Source organism: Macaca fascicularis, chromosome 4 (assembly GCF_037993035.2).
Source record: "Macaca fascicularis isolate 582-1 chromosome 4, T2T-MFA8v1.1".
NCBI classification, from domain to species: domain Eukaryota; kingdom Metazoa; phylum Chordata; class Mammalia; order Primates; family Cercopithecidae; genus Macaca; species Macaca fascicularis.
In genome coordinates, this window is record NC_088378.1 from 129,687,548 (window position 1) to 129,700,356 (window position 12,809).

The 12,809-nt window shown below is 40.6% G+C and overlaps 1 protein-coding gene across 24 annotated transcripts in view; it reads left to right on the plus strand.

The window, feature by feature from the left end:
* Positions 1 to 12,809, plus strand: part of USP49 (ubiquitin specific peptidase 49) — a 104,522-nt gene that overhangs the window by 10,897 nt on the left and 80,816 nt on the right. The gene's annotated exons all lie outside the window — the stretch shown is intronic.

The following is a 12,809-nucleotide window of genomic DNA, read 5'->3' on the forward strand; positions in this document are numbered from 1 at the left end:
TATATACTACTGTAAATTATTTTTCCCTTCCACTTCCAATTAAAACATATCTGACTTAAAAAAATGCCTTCAGCAGAAGTAAGAAGTTTCTGTTTAAGCAGAGTTCTTGGCACTTAAGAGGTGTTCAATAAGTTTTTATGGAATAAATTAATGTATGCATGAATGAAAAATATTATTCTGAATTTGGACTTCATACTCCTATAATTTGGGTACAGTATAGCATTGGTGTTCAAAGGCTCTCTGTTCAGCCCTCATTCCCATGTCTATTTTCCTCCCCACCTCACAGTCACACTCTCTAATGTGTTTGGTATGTCCTCGATTGTGTATGCATCTTTGTAAAATACTTAGATTCTTTTGGTATATATATTTTTAATTACAAAATTGCTCATTATACTACACCGTTGTAGAATTTGGCTATAGAATTCTCCTTGTAGAAATGCTGTAGATCTTACTCTGGTTTTTACTTTTTTCAGTGAGCACTATATTTTAAGAGCTATGTATGGGCCGGGCATGGTGGCTCATGCCTGTAATCCCAGCACTTTGGGAGGCTGAGGCGGGCAGATCACGAGGTCAGGAGTTCGAAACCAGCCTGGCCAGCATGGTGAAACCACGTCTCTACTAAAAATACAAAAAATTAGCTGGGTGTGGTGGTACATGCCTGTGGTCCCAGCTACTCGGGAGGCTGAGGCAGGAGAATTGCCTGAACCCAGCAGGCGGAGGTTGCAGTGAACCAAGATTGCACCACTGTACTCCAGGCTGAGGGTGAGACTCTGTCTCAAAAAGACCAAAACAAAACAAAAAAAAAAACTGTTCATGTGGATGTAGATTTAGCTAATTGCTTCTAGCTGCAACATAGTATTCTGTGTTGTGCATCCATTCCCATAGTGATGGGCACCTAGGCTACCGTAAACAATGCTACCAGTAACAGTCTTGCACATGTCCATTATGGACATGTTTGAGAATTCTCAGGGACACAGACCCAGGAGTAGCATTGCGGCATAAGTACTATGAGGCTGTTGAATGGTTATATAAGCTTATAACAACAAGCATTGTGTTTCTATAACCGCCCCCCCAACACTTGGTATTGTCCACATTTCTAATTGTGGCCTTTTAGTAATATCATTTTAATTTTAATTTTGTTTATTTATTTATTTATTTTGAGATGGAGTCTCACTGTGTCACCCAGGCTGGAGTGCAGTGGCACGATCTCGGCTCACTGCAACCTCTGCCTCCTGGGTTAAAGCTATTCTCCTGCCTCAGCCTCCCGTGTAGCTGGGATTACAGGCGTGTGCCACCATACCTGGTTAATTTTAGTAGAGATGGAGTTTCACCGTGATGGCCAGGCTGGTTTCGAACTCCTGCCTAACCTCAGGTGATCCACCTGCCTTGGTCTCCCAAAGTACTGGGATTACAAGCGTGAGCCACTGTGCCCGGCCCTTTTTTTTTTTTTTTTTTTTTTTTTTTGAGACAGTCTCACTCTCCCAGGCTGGAGTGCAGTGGTGCAATCTCAGCTCACTGCAACCTCCATCTCCTGGGTTCAAGCAGTTCTCCTGCCTTAGCCTCCCGAGTAGCTGGGATTACAGGCGTATGCCCCCACACTCAGCTAATTTTTTTGTAGTTTTAGTAGAGACAGGGTTTTGCCATGTTGGCTAGGCTGTTTAATTTTTATTTCTAGTTACCAGCGAGTTTAATAATTTCTTCAATTCTAGTTAGCCATTTTCCTTTGCCTCTTCATATCCTTTGTTTCCTGTATTTTTCTTGTTGATTTATAGAACTCCTTAATATATATAATATTTCTTAAATCCCTGGTTGGTTTTGGACCATATAAATATCATCTTCTGGGGTGTCATCTATTAACTTTGCCTAGGTGTTTTTTGTTTTTTGTTTTTTTTTGAGACGGAGTCTTGCTCTTTTGCCCAGGTTGGAGTATAGTGGTATGATCTTGGCTCACTGCAACCTCTGCTTCCTGGGTTCAAGCAAGTCTCCTGCCTCAGCCTCCTGAGTAGCTGGGACTACAGGCGTGTGCCACCACACCCAGTTAATTTTTTGTATTTTTAGTAGAGACGGGGTTTCACCATGTTAGCCAGGATGGCCTTGATCTCCTGACCTTGTGATCTGCCCGCCTCGGACTCCCAAAGTGCTGGGATTACAGATGTGAGCCACTGCGCGTGGCTGCTTGGTGTTCTTTATTGAATGGAAATTCTTGATTTTGATATAGACACATCCATCATTTTTTAGCCTACTGTATTTGCCTTATTGCTGCTTCTTAGACTTAGATCATCCAGATTGTCTCCCTAAATTTCTTTTAGCCTTATGGCTTTACATTTCCCCTTAAGTTTTTAATGTATATGGAGCAATCTTTAGATGTGGTATAAGTTGGATCCAGCCTTATTTTTTTTTTATTTCCCAATACCATCTACTAAACTAGCTGAACTTTCCAGTTGATTTGTAGTAACATCCTTATTGTAAATCAAGTTTCTCACCTTTCTATTCTATCTCATTGGTGTATTTATCTCGAAGTTTCTTAAAGGGGGCACAGTTAGTAGAGTAGGTATGTTTAGCACTGCAGGGCCTGTCCACTCAGTGTCAGTAGTGTTGCCCTGTCATTGTGACATCCATGATGTCCCATGCATTTCCAGACACACCCTAGATGAGATCCTGTACCATATCATATTTATTACTGTGCCTTTCTAGTATTTATTAAGACATGACAGGATGGATTCCCTCTCTTTGCTTTTTTTTTCAAAATTGATATAACTATCTGTAGATCTTTTTTTTTTTCATAAATAGTTTAGATTTAGTTTTTCTAGTTTCCTCCCTCCACAAAATGTCCTGTTACAATTTTGATTATTGAGATTATAATTTGATTTAGATTAATTTACCAAGATTTGGCATCTTTTTACAAAGTTAAGTCAGTACATCCATGAGCATGAAAGAATGAACATAATATTTTATTATTATTTAACTGGAGGAACTATTGGGTATGTATTATGTTTTGTAAGAGAATAGTATATTTTCTCAAAGTTTAAAAAGGAAAGAAAACCATACTTTATGCAGAAGCATAAACTGCATAAAGTATAATTTTCTTCCTGATTCTAGACTATGAAACAAAAAAAAAATTTTTTAACGTTCAACTTGAAAGCTATGGAATATGCTACAGTTAAACCACCTTGCTAATCTATTCTCATTGTCTTCCTTTATGGTAAAAAATGAGAGCAAATGTTTTTGCCAGAATGTGTTTTAGTTTAATTTTTAAAAATCCCTGGTCAAAATTAATCACTTATCAAAAAATATCAGGTCCAGCTATTTCCTCACTTACAGATTCCCTAGATGCCTTTTCTACCTGCCTGTCCATGCAGAGCCCAACATGTGATCAATAAGTGTGTTTTTGTTCCTTGATGCCGTCAAGCAAAACAAGAAGTATGGTTTTAACACTCATTGATTAGTAGTAGGTGATATTATGTTTAAAAACACCTCATTTTGCTATAAAAGGTCAATAGAAAATATAGGTGTTTTACTTTTTTAAATATTTGGAGATAGAGAAAAGCATATATCCTAATTGGGAAGTCATTTTTTAGGTTTTAGAGACAGTGGGGCAGCAGATGTTTCAGATTTGAGTCTCATCATTATTCTGTAGTTTAAGTCTTTGGGAAAGAACAAGTGACTCTGATTCCACATGCTCCTTGCCTTGTTCTAACAGACTTGTAGTATTTGTGCTTTCCTTTCCTGAGGAAGCATTACAACTTTTTAAGTGTTTTCATTCCGCACCAAAATGTGATTCAGTCAAGTTGTTCTTTTGACTTTGGTTTAGCATCTGTTTGAATGAAAAAGGAATTTTAATTCATTAAGTGATTGACGTAGGTATAAACCATGAACCTTCTCCAGTGACATCATAATATGTTAAACATTCTTCTTTTCTTTTTCTCTTTGCTGGTTTTATAACTATGACTTTTGAATATCTATCAGCAAAAACATTATTTCCTGCCCTTAATTTTTTTCAAAGACAGCCACACATACCATTTGAGTTTTCCAAATACTTTTGTTTTGCCTTGAAATTCAGACTTTTTTTTTTTTTTTTTTTTTTTGGTATTTAATGCCATATTTCTAAACAGTAGGATTATGCTTACAAAAATCTGTGTAGGGGCCACGCAGGGTGGCTCACGCCTGTAATCTTAGCACTTTGGGAGGCCGAGGTGGGTGGATCACGAGGTTAGGAGTTTGAGATCAGCCTGGCCAACATGGTGAAATCCCATCTCCACTAAAAATATGGCGTGGTGGCAGGCGCCTGTAATCCCAGCTGCTTGGGAGGCTGAGGCAGGAGAATTGCTGGAACCCGGAAGACAGGTTGCAGTGAGCTGAGACCACACCACTGCACTCCAGCCTGGGCAACAGAACGAGACTCCATCTCAAAATAAAATAATAAAAAAAAAATAAATAAATAAAAATCTGTGTAGGTTCTTTTCTAAACCTGCCCAGCTTTTATCCTGGGATCTACTTCCCTCATATCCTGGGTATTTCCTTTGCCTTCTTATGGAGAACCCCCTGTTTTCCTGGACTTGATATCTTTCTCCTTTGTTGTTTATATTTTAATTTGTGTGGAGCATGTCCCCCAGAAGTTCCTGAGAAAAAGGTACATGAGATGTAAATTTGTTTGGGATTCTGCATATATGAAAATGTCTTGATTTTCTTTTATACTTGATTTATAGTTTACCTGGGTATAGAATTCTAGATAAGAGAATATTTTCTATTTTCTCTGAGTTTATCAGGCATCACTCTATTGGCTTCTAGCTTCTGTTGCTGTTGATGAGAAGTCTGATGATGTTCTGATTCTTGACTATTTTTTTCCTCCCTGGAAATGTTCTGAAATTTTGATACAATTAGCCTTATTCTAGGCCTTGTTTTGTCTTTTATGCTGGACACTTGGAGGGCCTTTTCAATTTGGTAACAGACTTTTCAGTTCTGGGAAATTTTCTTGAATTCTTTTTTTTTTTTGAGACGGAGTCTCGCTCTGTCTCCCAGGCTGGAGCGCAGTGGCCCTATCTTGGTTTACTGCAAGCTCTGCCTCCCGGGTTCACACCATTCTCCTGCCTCAGCCTCCCGAGTAGCTGGGACTACAGGCACCCACCACCACGCCTGGCTAATTTTTGTATTTTTTTAGTAGAGACGGGGTTTCACCTTGTTAGCCAGGATGGTCTCCATCTCCAGACCTCTTGATCCGCCCGCCTCGGCCTCCCAAAGTGCTGGGATTACAGGCATGAGCCACCGCACTCAGCCTGAATTCTTAAATTCTAACCAATCCCTTCCTTTTCCTCCTTGCCCCCCGTTTTCTCTGTTCTTCCTCTCGAACTCTTAATACTTGTGTTTGGAATTTCTAGACTGATGATTCCTTTAATTTTCTTTTCCTATTTCCCGTGTTTTTGTCTCTTTATTCTGCTTTCTGGGGGGTGTCTTGAACTTCATCTTAAGACCTTTCTAATTAGTTTTATATTTATGCTGTCATATTTTTAATATTCAAGAGTTTTTTTTCTGTGAATGTTGCTTTTTAGTAGCTTTTTTTAGTAGCATTATTTTTGTTTCATAGATGGGCTAGCTGTTCTCTGAACGTGTTATTTCCTCACCTTTCTGTAAAATCTCTGTTTCCTTAAAATACCTTACTTGTTCATTTCATTTATTTTGATCTTTCATTTAGGGAATTTTGTTAAAAGTATAGCTTTGGCTGTTTTACTCATATTCAGGAGTGAGCCACGAAAAAACTGAAAGCTGAATTTGCCAGCTTTTTGGAGTGGCAGCTTCTAAAAGTTAACTGGTGGTTTTCATTGTAAGCTGATTAGTCAAGGACCTATATTCTTTGAGAGGACACCTCTAACAGTCAGTATTTGTGCTTTTCTCTTGACCAGGTTCATCCCCAGAAAGAATGTTCCTATTATCTGCTTAGGGCTTACAAACCTGGCTGCAACATTTGGGAAGCTGAGTGGGGAAAATGGCTAGGGATGTCTCACCTTTCAGGATATCAACTTTCTCTTAATCACCATCTTTTTTAGACTGGTGGGCCTGCCCCAGTTGTGCCTAGTCCAGAGTCTCTCTAGTAATCTTTCCAGAGAACAAACCTCCCATCCTCTGCCCAGCAGCTGCTTGGAGACAGGGTGGCAATCTAGGGATAGAACTTTTACCCCATTCTTTTTTTAGCCTTGTCTGCTATCCCCACTTTCAGAGGCATTTTGAGTTTTTCTGGTTTGTCCTAGCACAATTCAGTTTGCTTTGGGCTTCTCCTTAACATAGGGAGACCCTCCATCTCTACATAAAACTAAAAAAAAAATTAGCCAGGTGTGGTGGCATGCGCCTGTGGTCCCAGCTACTTGGGAGGCTGAGGTGAAAGGATAGCTTGCACCCTGGAGTTTGAGGCTGCAGTGAGCCATAATTGCGCTACTGCACTCCAACCTGGGCGACAGAGCAAGACCCTGTTTCAAAAACAAAACATAGAGGCAGGGTCTCACTCTGTTGGCCAGGCTGGTCTCAAACTGCTGGCCTCAAGCAGTCCTCCCATGCTTGCCTCTGAAAGTGCTGGGATTATAGGCATGAGCCACCATACCTGTCTGACCTATGTTTAAAGTTAGAAACCATTTTTGTAGGATAAGTGCAGATTCACAGTTGAGTAACTTCTCAAACAAGGCTAACTTCCAACTAAGTTTTACCACAGGCAAAAAACCTACTTAAATAAATTGTATGTTCCTTGCCACTGATGTAGGGATACTAGAATTGCAGCAATTCAAAGCAATTATCTTGGGCCTACGTGTTGCTGCTTCCTTGCTGTGTGATCCTGGGTCATTTCCTAACGAAATTGGGCCCTCTGTGCTTCATGCTGTAAAGTGCTGCTGATACCCACCTCATTGTGAGAATTAACTGAGCAAGTATACATGAAAATACCTCACACAATATGGTATCTAGGAGGGAGTATAATATTCATAAATCTCTTATTAAAATTGTTGCTTTGCTAACAAAATTACTGTATAGTATTTATAAGAAGTGCTTGATAATGACAGAATTAATGATTTTAATGTATGCTGACAGACTAAACTCTACCAATTAATATTTATTATATGTGGGACATATAAGAAGCAGGATTAGCTTTAAGCAGAGTGATAAAGTAGAAACTATATAAAAGGTGATCTTTGTGGCTGATGCTGCTGCTCTACAAACTAAATGGGATTTGGTATTGTTTTTATTTGCATTTATCTTGGATGACTGAGGAGAATGCAAGCACATTCCTTTGCTCTCAGGTCATGTTATTTTTTGGTGAGAAGAACTCCCAATCTGGCTAAGATTGTATGTCTTTTAGTTCTTATTAAGCCGTCAGTTAAAATTGTAAAGACCCAGATACCCAACACATTTTAGGATTCTTGAATTCTACCTGAATGATGAAGCTCTTTTATCCCAGCCTGCCCCAGAACATCTGGGATGTTTGAATGTCAGTGTTTCTTTTTGCTAGAATAATGATCTAAAGTGTTTGCTTTCTTTGGTAGCAAAGAAAGAATACCTAACATATGTACAGCTCTTGCCAGTTTATAATGCACTTACACACATTTTCTTATTTGATCTTTGCAACTCTTTTGGAAGAAAGTAGAGCTGATGTTATATGCTTTACAAATGAGAAAGTAGGGATTCTCAAGACGTTAGTGAATTGCCCAAGGTCACACTGGTAATAAGTAGATAACCTGGACCTTAAACTGAAGCCATCTCATTCTAAATCTAAGGCTTTTTCAATCTTTCGTGCTCATATATCCCTTACACATTAACAGATCCATCTAGTATCTTATTACATATGGAAGACAATCAACGGGGCAAGTGGATTCCTAAAGCCATTTTGATCCTAGTCATCATACAGCCATTTAGAGAAGGAAATTTATGATGTGGGGCCTGGCCATCTTTCAGTCAGACTCTGGATCTTTTATGCATCGTTGTAATGATCCCAAATTGTTTTTATTTAAGACAGCTGAAACGGCCAGGTGCGATGGCTCACGCCTGTAATCCCAGCACTTTGGGAGGCCGAGGTGGGTGGATCACGAGGTCAGGAGTTTGAGACCAGCCTGGCCAACGTGGCAAAACCGTGTCTCTACTAAAAATACAAAAATTAGCCGGCTGTGGTGGCAGGTGCCTGTAATCCAGCTACTTGGGAGGCTAAGGCAGGAGAATCGCTTAAACCCAGGAGGCAGAGGTTGCAGTGAGCTGAGATCATGCCATTGCATTCCAGCTTGGGCAACAAGAGCAAGACTCCGTCTCAAAAAAAAAAAAAAAAAAAAAAAAAAAAAAAAAAAAAAAACAAGAAAGCAAGCTAAAACAATATGATAATTTTTTCTCTAATACAAAAATATATGTGTGGAGAGATGATAAAATTACCATTTGCGGCCGGGCGCGGTGGCTCAAGCCTGTAATCCCAGCACTTTGGGAGGCCGAGACGGGCGGATCACGAGGTCAGGAGATCGAGACCATCCTGGCTAACACGGTGAAACCCCGTCTCTACTAAAAAATACAAAAAACTAGCCGGGCGAGGTGGCGGGCGCCTGTAGTCCCAGCTACTCGGGAGGCTGAGGCAGGAGAACGGGCGTGAACCCGGGAGGCGGAGCTTGCAGTGAGCTGAGATCTGGCCACTGCACTCCAGCCTGGGCGACAGAGCGGGACTCCGTCTCAAAAAAAAAAAAAAAAAAAAAAAAATTACCATTTGCAGTGGTAAATATCACATGAAGTTTTTAATGAAAATAGGTACTTAAGAGCTGGGTGGGGTGGCTGGCACATGCCTGTAGTCCCAGCTACTTGGGAGGCTGAGGTGGTAGGGTCACTTGCGCCCTGGAGTCTGGAGTTCAAGACCAGCCTGGGCAACATAGTGAGACCCTGTCTGTAAAAAAAAGTATTTTATAAATGTTAGGCAGCATGTTGCCTAGGAAGTAAAATTTAAGATAAATGTAAAAAATGGGATCCTCAGCCCAGCACGGTGGTGGCCCACACCTATAATCTCAGTACTTTTATAGGCCTGGGCAGATCACTTGAGGCCAGGAGTTCAAGACCAACCTGGACAACATGGTGAAACCCTGTCTCTACTAAAAATACAAAAATTACCTGGATGTGGTGGTGCGAACCTGTAATCCCAGCTACTTGGGAGGCTGAAGCATGCAAATTGCTTACCTGGGAGGCAGAGGTTGCAGTGAGCTAAGATCATGCCACTACCCTCCAGCCTGGGCAACAGAGTGAGATTATCTCAAAAAAAAAAAACCCGGGATCCCCTATCAGTGATTCATTTGGCCAGCAGTATATGTTAATATGTCCTTTGTACTATGTACTATGCTATGTCAACAGGACACAATAATGGATGATAAATAATCCTTCCTCCCAGGAATCTCACAGTCTAGATTACCATTCCATGTATACTGTAAATACAGCTTTGTGGACTGCATTTCTGTTTAATGGTGAGGAAGCATTTTAATAAATAGCTTCTAAGAAGTCAATTCATGTGGCAAATGAACAGCACTATTACCACCTAGATTATTCTGAATCATAGTCAAAATGTGTAAATGCAATCCTTCTACCCTTTGTATTTCACAATAATTCAAAAATCTCTGTTTTACAGTTTCTGTGCAGAGGCCTTGAGTTTGAACTTAAACCATTATTGAGAGCCATAAATGGACAAAACCCATGGCAAACTAATACTTTTGAATCTTAGTAAAGTCAGCAGATCTTGAACCTTTTTTTCATGCTTTCTGTGTGGTGCACTGAAATGTAAAATGTTATATGTTTCTTATTTACTCTGGGCAATATGTACAAAATTTTAGAATTTTAAATTTGAGTGGGACTGGAGATAACATAATTAATCAGTGGCAGAGTGTGGACTGAAACCCAGGCTTCCTGATACCTAGTTTAGTTCTCTTCCTGCTGTCCTATACTGGGCTTCCTAATTTAGCAGCCAAGAGAGATTTAATTGTAATTGCTGATTGTGGTCTCCTTAAAATTTTAAAGTTTTCTTTATTTAACTGTAAATGCATGTAAATTTTTTCTTTATTTAGTTGTGTGAATTTCTTCTGCCTTGTGTCTTCCAAGGCATTTGGGCTGTTTTAACTTCAATTACGGCTGGTTGCAGTGGCTCACGCCTGTAATCTCAAAACTTTCAGAGGCCAAGGCTGGCGGATCACGAGGTCAGGAGTTCAAGACCATCCTGGCCAACATGGTGAACCCCCTCTTTACTAAAAATACAAAAATTAATCAGGTGTGGTGACGCACCTGTAGTCCCAGCTACTTGGGAGGCTGAGGCAGAAGAATCACTTGAACCCAGGAGGCGGAGGCTGCAGTGAGCCGAGATCGTGCCACTGCACTCCAGCCTCGGTGACAGAGCAAAGCTCTGTCTTAATTTAAAAAAAAAAAAAAGTTCAATTAGATGGTTGATCATTTATGATTTAAAAAGTCATTTATGACATTGACTTAAAAATATGTTATTCTTATAGACTTTGTACCACAATGCAGAGAAAGTATCTAATTCAGGTTTTGAGCCATTGATTCATTGGCAGTGACAATGAGGATATATTTCCACTCCAAAACAGGATTAGATGCAACTTCCTAGATTATTATAGACTGCCTTGCCTGCTCCCACGGCTGTCTTGAGGCACCGAGGGGATATGCGTGGAAGCACTTTGAAAAACATAAGTGACATAACAGTATGTTTTGCTTTCATTCATGAATCTTCTAATTGTATATTAGAGACTTTTTGTTGTAAGACATTTTGCTATGTGAGCTTATAGATTGTAATAGATTTGGGGCTGAGCGTGGTGGCTCACACCTGTAATCCCAGCACTTTGGGAGGCTGAGAGGGGGTAGATCACGAGGTCAGAAGTTTGAGACCAGCCTGACCAATATGGTGAAACCCCATCTCTACTAAAAATACAAAAATTAGCCGGGTGTGGTGGCGTGTGCCTGTAATCCCAGCTACTCAGGAGGCTGAGACAGGAGAATCACTTGAACCTGGGAGGCGGAGGTTGCAGTGAGCCAAGATGGTGCCACTACACTCCAGCCTGGGCGAAAGAGTGAGACTCCGTCTCAAAAAAAAAAAAAAAAAAAAAGAAATGGATTTGGATAGGCCAAAAATGTGACTGGGTCAAGGAAAACACTTAAATCCATCAAGGCCTTGCTATTAGTAAAATTATGGAGTGTGTGGATAGTGGAAAATAAGTATAGTGTGCTAGTGCCTTAGAATGTAAAGGGAAATAATAGGCAGACTAGAAAATTTTGTCTGTGTTTCGTATCCAGCCTCTCCATTCTTTGGTCAGTATGTACTGAAGCACCTACTAAGGACAAGGCACTTTTTCAGACATCAAAGGTATTACTATCACAATAAGTAAGACAAGATGCTATTTCTGTCCTCCAGGAGCTTACAGGGCAAGGCACTTACAGATGAGGTACAGCATAGGTTAATAAATGTTTGTAGTTTGGAATGTGCCACGTTATTGAGCTTGCTGAAAAAGGTGTAATCTTGGTTAAGTTTATTTACTGACTTAAATGTATTAATATTCTCTTGGTCCACTTTTTAAACTTTAAAACATATAAAATGTACATTAAAATATTTTTAGATATAAAATATATTTTAAAATATATAACTATATCATAAAATATTTTAAAATATATAACTAAATCTTAAAATATATATAGATAGTATATTTATGTGTATTTTTAAGATAACAGGTCTATTCTACTTGGTAAGTCATCTGAACATTCCATACCTTATTACATTAATATTAGAGAGCTATCAAAGAAAGGGCATTGCTGCTATCATGTCACCCAGAAGTTAGTTTTTGGTGCCTGCCTCCCGCCTGCCTGCCTGCCTGCCTTCCTTCTTTCCTTCCTTCCTCCCTCCCTCCCTCCCTCTCTCCCTGCCCCCCTCCCTCCCTCCCTCTCTCCCTGCCCCCCTCCTTCCCTTCCTCCCTCCCCCCCTTCCCTCCTTTCCCTCCCTCCCTCCCTCCCTCCCTTCTTTCTTTCTTTCTTTCTTTCTTTCTTTCTTTCTTTCTTTCTTTCTTTCTTTCTTTCAACAAGGTGTCACTCTGTCACTCAGGCTGGAGTGCAGTGGTACAATCACACACAACTCACTGCAGCCTTGACCTCCTGGTCTCAAATGATCTTCCTGTCTTAGCCTCCCAAGTAGCTGGGACTACAGACTTGTGCCAAAACACACAGCAAATTATTTTTTGTAGAGGTAGGGTCTCCCTGTGTTGCCTAGGCTGGTCTCAAGCTCCTGGGCTCAAGTAATCTTCCTGTCTTGGCCTTCCAAAGTGCTGGGATTGCAGATGTAAGCCACTGCTCCCAGCCTGGTATATTTCTTTTTTCTTTTTTTTTTTTTTTTTAAAACTGAGTCTGGCTCTGTCGCCCAGGCTGGAGTGCAGTGGCCGGATCTCAGCTCACTGCAAGCTCCGCCTCCCGGGTTTACGCCATTCTCCTGCCTCAGCCTCCGGAGTAGCTGGGACCACAGGCGCCCGCCACCTCGCCCGGCTAGTTTTTTGTATTTTTTAGTAGAGATGGGGTTTCACCGTGTTAGCCAGGATGGTCCCGATCTCCTGACCTTGTGATCCGCCCGTCTCGGCCTCCCAAAGTGCTGGGATTACAGGCTTGAGCCACCGCGCCCGGCCAGCCTGGTATATTTCTAAAGAGCAGAAACCTGGGTTTGAATCCTTGCCTTGCCACTTATTAGCTGTGGAACTTATGTATGCCACAGTTTCCTCATCTGTAAAATTGGAATAAAAATATCTACCTCACAGTTGTTGTGAGGATTGAATTTGTTA